Below are 6,000 nucleotides of genomic sequence, written 5' to 3'. Positions count from 1 at the left end.
CTGTTGACCGGCTCTTTGGCTTCGAGCCAGTCGTTGCAGTGGGGAAGACAGTTTGAACCGCTTCTTGCCTAGGTTCCTCTGGTTCATTCACAGCAGGCTCCTTCTTCTTCTTTGCGGCCATCTTGGGGTCGATGCCAAGACGCCCAAGTGCCTTGCGCTTTTCAGCCTCGTTCTAGGCTTGAACACATTTTTCTGCCAAAGACTTCATCCTTTCATGCGAGCCCTGAGCTTCAGCATGCTTCTTTCGAAAGTTTTCTTTGAGCTCATGCAGCATGATTTTGAAGCTCCTCACTTCCTGTACGCTGAGGCTGGCCATGTGCTTCTTGAACTGAGCCTTTTCGTGATCAATCTTCTGCTTCAGCTCAACAATGCGCTGAGCAATGGCCAGTTCTGAAGCAATTGCGCCTTGGAAGGCGACACTGAGGCCAACTGGCAGCTGCAGATCATCGAAGCTTATGTCTGGAGAGGCAAACCATTCATCGATGAAGTTGTGGATGATGGCAACATCAAAGAGAGGTAGGTTGTTGAAGATTTCTGCTTCTTCCTTGCTTTTGATGAGCTGCTCAAGAGCGTCATCTCCAAGATCTTCATCGCTTGATAGATCAATGGCTTCGCTGCGCAGAATGGCAGCAGCAGTGAGCTCTTTGCTGGTGTGTTGCTGAGGCTCCTTTTCCTTCTGGGGCTTGGAGACGCGGGATACATCTTCAGACTGCACACTGACTTCAGGAGGTGCAGTTTTCAATGGCTTCGCCCTTGAGATTTTTGAGGCAGGGGCCGGTTTTGAAGCTTTTGGTTTCTTCGTCTTCTTTGGCTTCGGCACAGGAGCTTCATCAGACTCAGAGTCAGCTGGAGGGTCATTTACGGCAGTCCCTTGGACTAAGATGTGAGTGATCAGGCCCTCAAGATTGGCAAACGGACCGATGACATTGGGTTCCGCGTCGCGTGTGCCATCTGCCCTTGGTGCGGAGGGACCAGGGTTGAAGTCTAACCCAAATTTCTTCTTGTTTAGCTTCGCTGACTGTTGGGCAAACTGAAAGTTGCGCTGGAAGAGATTGTCGTCACGACACCAGAGGAGTGACGACGGATGCGCATCATCAGGCTGTGGTCCTCGGACCATGCATGGGTAGAAGCCTTGAGCAATGGCTTCATCTCTGGTCTTGGGTACGAGATTCTTGTATAAGATGTCCCCCCATGGCTTCTTGATGGCACTCTTTTCAGCATACTCCTGAGTGACGAAGCGGTATTTGAACCACTGTTCTGCCCAATAGCGTCGAATCCATTGGATTCGGGTCTTGCGCTGCCCATAGCTCTCTTCTGGATCTGTTTTGTACATTTCTGCCAAATCTTCAGGTAGATCTTTGGATGTTCCCTCACGTCTCTTCTGGAACGCGTGGCCAGTTAGCGGAAGTTTGGGGTTTGTTCCACGTCCCATGCATGCCTAAATTGTCGGGCGGTCGTTCCTGCTTCTCCGGATTTTATGTGGAGGAATGAGCATTAAAAACGGACTTTATGGTTGTCTCTATATCTTCAACTGACAAGGACACAGTGAAGACATTCGACAGTTTCAATAGAATGCATATGACTTGGAGAGATAGAATTTGAGATAGAAAGCATAGAGAGATTAGGGTCCGATCACATTCACTTAGTTCAAAAGATTCAACCAAGAAGACATAGGTATAAGTGAATGCTGTAGAGGACAGAACACTAGCATATATATATATCTATACAAGCAACATAGTGAAGATAATCATGAAAACATGTTCGAAGCCAAACCAAAAGTGACGACAACCAAATGTGAAGATACTGCAAGGTAACGCCATGAGTGAAACACTTCAAAATAGAACGTTTGGTGGTGGCGTTACCCACCGTATAGGAAGTATTAGACCCAGACACGGCGCACAATTATCGTGGCGCTCCGAGGTCAAATTCCACATTAATGTATTCACACTTAGAATGTATGTCTTCATTGAATGAAGATATACTTTACTTTGTGTGTTGCACATCTAAGTCATCAATATGCATAAGTGTTAGGATGTGTGCCTGATCACAGGACATTTGAGGATTCCAAGATATTTAGCTCACACCGTAACTTGCAAAATCTCTTCTCATCCAAGGGCTTGGTGAAGATATCTGCCAATTGCTCTTCAGTATTGACGTGTATGATATCAATGTCTTCCTTCACAACATGATCTCTGAGAAAGTGATGACGAATTTCAATGTGCTTTGTCTTCGAGTGCTGAACTGGGTTGTTGGCGATCTTGATGGCGCTTTCGTTGTCGCAGTAAAGTGGCACTTGCTTCAGATGAATGCCATAGTCCTTGAGTGTTTGCTTCATCCACAGAAGCTGAGCGCAGCACGATCCAGCAGCAATGTATTCAGATTCAGCAGTGGAGAGAGATACACAGTTCTGCTTCTTTGAAGACCAACATACAAGTGATCGTCCCAGAAGGTGACATGTGCCTGATGTAGACTTGCGATCAACCTTGTCACCAGCATAATCAGCATCCAAAAATCCAACCAAATCAAACTCTGAGCCCTTTGGATACCATAATCCTAGAGTTGGGGTGTGAGCCAAATATCGAAGAATTCGCTTCACAGCTAAGTGATGCGACTCCTTTGGTGCCGCTTGAAATCGAGCACACATGCAAACACTAAGCATAATATCTGGCCTAGATGCACATAAATAAAGCAAAGACCCAATCATGGAGCGGTATACCTTTTGATCGAACTCTTTACCATTGTCGTCAGGACCTAGATGATGTTTGGCTGGCATTGGTGTTGTGAAGCCTTTGCAGTCTTGCATACCGAACTTCTTCAGGCAATCTTTGAGATACTTCTCTTGAGATATGAAGATGCCATTGCATTGTTGTCGTATTTGAAGACCAAGGAAGAACTTCAGTTCCCCCATCATGGACATCTGATATTGCTCTTGCATCATATATCCAAACTCTTCACTGTACTTCTGATTGGTGCAGCCGAAGATAATGTCATCCACATATATTTGGCACACAAACAGTTCACCATCATATGTCTTTGTGAAAAGAGTGGGATCCAGGGAACCAGGTATGAAGCCTTTGCTCTTCAGGAAGTATTTGAGTGTGTCATACCAGGCCCTAGGGGCTTGTTTGAGGCCATACAGTGCCTTGTCGAGCTTGTATACCATGTCAGGATGTTTTGGATTTTCAAAGCCAGGTGGTTGTGCAACATACACTTCTTCTTCAATCTTGCCATTGAGAAAGGCACTTTTCACATCCATTTGATATAGAAGTATGTTATGATGATTTGCATAGGCCAGCAGTATGCGTATAGCTTCAAGCCTTGCCACAGGAGCAAATGTTTCATCGAAGTCAATGCCCTCCACTTGAGTATATCCTTGAGCAACGAGACGAGCTTTGTTTCTGACAACTTGACCATGCTCATCTTGCTTGTTGCGGTATATCCATTTGGTGCCTATTATGTTGTGCTTCCGTGGATCAGGACGCTTAACCAGTTCCCATACATTATTCAGCTCAAATTTTTGAAGCCCTTCTTGCATAGCTTGAATCCATTCAGGTTCCATGAAGGCTTCTTCAACTTTCTTGGGTTCTGATATTGATACGAATGCGAAGTGCCCACAGAAATTTGCTAGCTGAGTTGCCCTTGAACGAGTGAGTGGACCAGGTGCATTCATGCTGTCAATTATTCTGTCAATCTGCACTTCATTTGCAACACGAGGATGTATAGGGCGAATACTTTGCTCTTGCTTATCTGTGTTGTTGTTGGGAGGAATGTCTTCAGGCTGAGCATTGTCTTCATGTTGATCAGGTGCTGAGATGATAAGTTCTTCTTCAGGATGAGCCTCAGAAGGTATAATCTCTCCAGTTCCCATAAGCTTGATTGATTCACTAGCTGGAACTTCATCTAGCACATTTGGCAGTTGCTCTCTTTGTGAGCCATTTGTCTCATCGAACCGCACATCCACTGTTTCAACCACTTTGTAATGAAAGAGATTGAAGACTCTGTAGGAGTGCGAGTCCTTTCCATATCCAAGCATAAAGCCCTCATGTGCTTTAGGTGCAAATTTTGAAGTGTGATGTGGGTCCTTGATCCAGCACCTTGAGCCAAATACTCTGAAGTAACTGACATTTGGCTTCTTGCCAGTTAGGAGTTAATAAGATGTCTTGTTTAGAAGCTTGTGAAGATAAATACGATTGATTGTATGGCATGCAGTGTCAATGGCTTCAGTCCAGAATTTTCTTGGAGTCTTGTATTCATCTAGCATCGTTCTGGCCATCTCAATGAGTGTTCTGTTCTTGCGTTCGATGACGCCATTCTGCTATGGCGTGTACGGTGCTGAGAATTCATGTGTGATGCCCAAGGTATCAAGATATGTATCAAGGCCAATGTTCTTGAATTCAGTGCCATTGTCACTTCTGATGTGCTTTATCTTGGCGCCAAAATTGTTCATAGCTCGATTGGCGAAGCGTCTGAAAACATCCTACACTTCAGTCTTGTAAAGGATTATGTGCACCCAAGTATATCTAGAGTAATCATCAAAAATCACGAAGCCATAGAGGCAAGCAGAAGTAGTAAAGGTTGAGTAGTGAGTGGGACCGAAAAGATCTATGTGGAGCAGTTTGAAGGGTTGTGTAGTAGTCATGATTGTCTTCGAAGGATGTTTTGCCCTTGTCATCTTCCCTGCTTCACAGGCACCGCATAAGTGATCTTTCTTGAACTTGACGCCCTTGATGCCTATGACATGCTTCTTCTTCGCAAGGGTGTGGAGGTTCCTCATGCCAGCATGCCCAAGCCTCCGATGCCAAAGCCAGCATTCTGAAGCTTTTGCAAGAAGACATACTGCAAGTTGTGGTCCTGCTGAGAAATCTACCACGTACAAATCACCTTTCCGATACCCTTCAAACACTAGAGACTTGTCAGATTCCATTAGTACCAGGCAACGATATTTTCCAAACATTACGATCATATTCAAATCGCAAAGCATTGAGACAGACATTAAGTTCAAGCCAAGGGATTCAACAAGCATGACTTTATCCATGTGTTGATCCTTTGAGATTGCAACTCTACCTAGACCCAATACCTTACTTTCACCAGTGTCAGCAAATGTGATGTGGCTCTTGTCGGATGGACGTAATGTTGAGTCCATAAGAAGGCTTCTTTTGCCAGTCATGTGATTTGTACACCCACTGTCAATAATCCATTCTGAAGACTTTGAAGTCGCTGGTGTCGTACCCTACAGTGCAGTTAGGGGGATAGGCTTCACGAAGAGAATTGTGAAGCATAAACATTTGACGAACCAGTGGGTTATGAAAACTTAGATCCAGATTAGGACTAATAGGGAGAGTAGCATGCGATTCAAGAACGAAGTACATAATGATGTCATTCGGGCATTTTATCTTGCGCCCTACAAGATTTTTAAGGTCCCCAGCAATAGCATCAGAAGATTTTGTTTTTCTGCTGGAGACCTTTCCCTGCAAGAGAGAGTTAAGCTTTCTTAACCACCCACATCTTCAAGGGTGACTTAGAAGCAATAAGTCTAAGTGCAGCATCTGAGAATTTTGGCTTTGAAGCCTTAGCAAACAGTCTAGCAGGTGGACAATAGTACTCATAGGAATAGGCAGAATAATTTTTGGTCATATGAACATGACGATTCGAAGAACTGCTCTCATATTCATATGCATGTGTATGGTTTCCCTGCAAAACATTTGCATTAGTGTGACTCAGGTGAGTCCTCTGTTTGTATGAAGCCTTTGGACCATATGAAGCCTTTGGTCTGAGGTTTGTCTTCTTCAAGTGAGGTGTCATGAAGACATTAACCGGAAGATTTTCCAGACATTTTTTCGGAACCCAGATCTTCTTCATAGGCGGTCCATTCCTGCAGTTAGTACCAATGTACCTGGTAAACACTTCACCGTTCTGATTCTTAAACAGTTTATAGTTTGCATCAAAGGATTCATCAATGATGATGGGGTTAGCACAAGTGAAGCCAGATAAATTGGATGG

Source organism: Triticum urartu, chromosome 6A, assembly GCF_056163025.1.
Source record: "Triticum urartu cultivar PI428250 chromosome 6A, HENAU_Tu73, whole genome shotgun sequence".
Lineage (NCBI taxonomy): Eukaryota > Viridiplantae > Streptophyta > Magnoliopsida > Poales > Poaceae > Triticum > Triticum urartu.
This window is presented reverse-complemented; position numbering follows the sequence as displayed.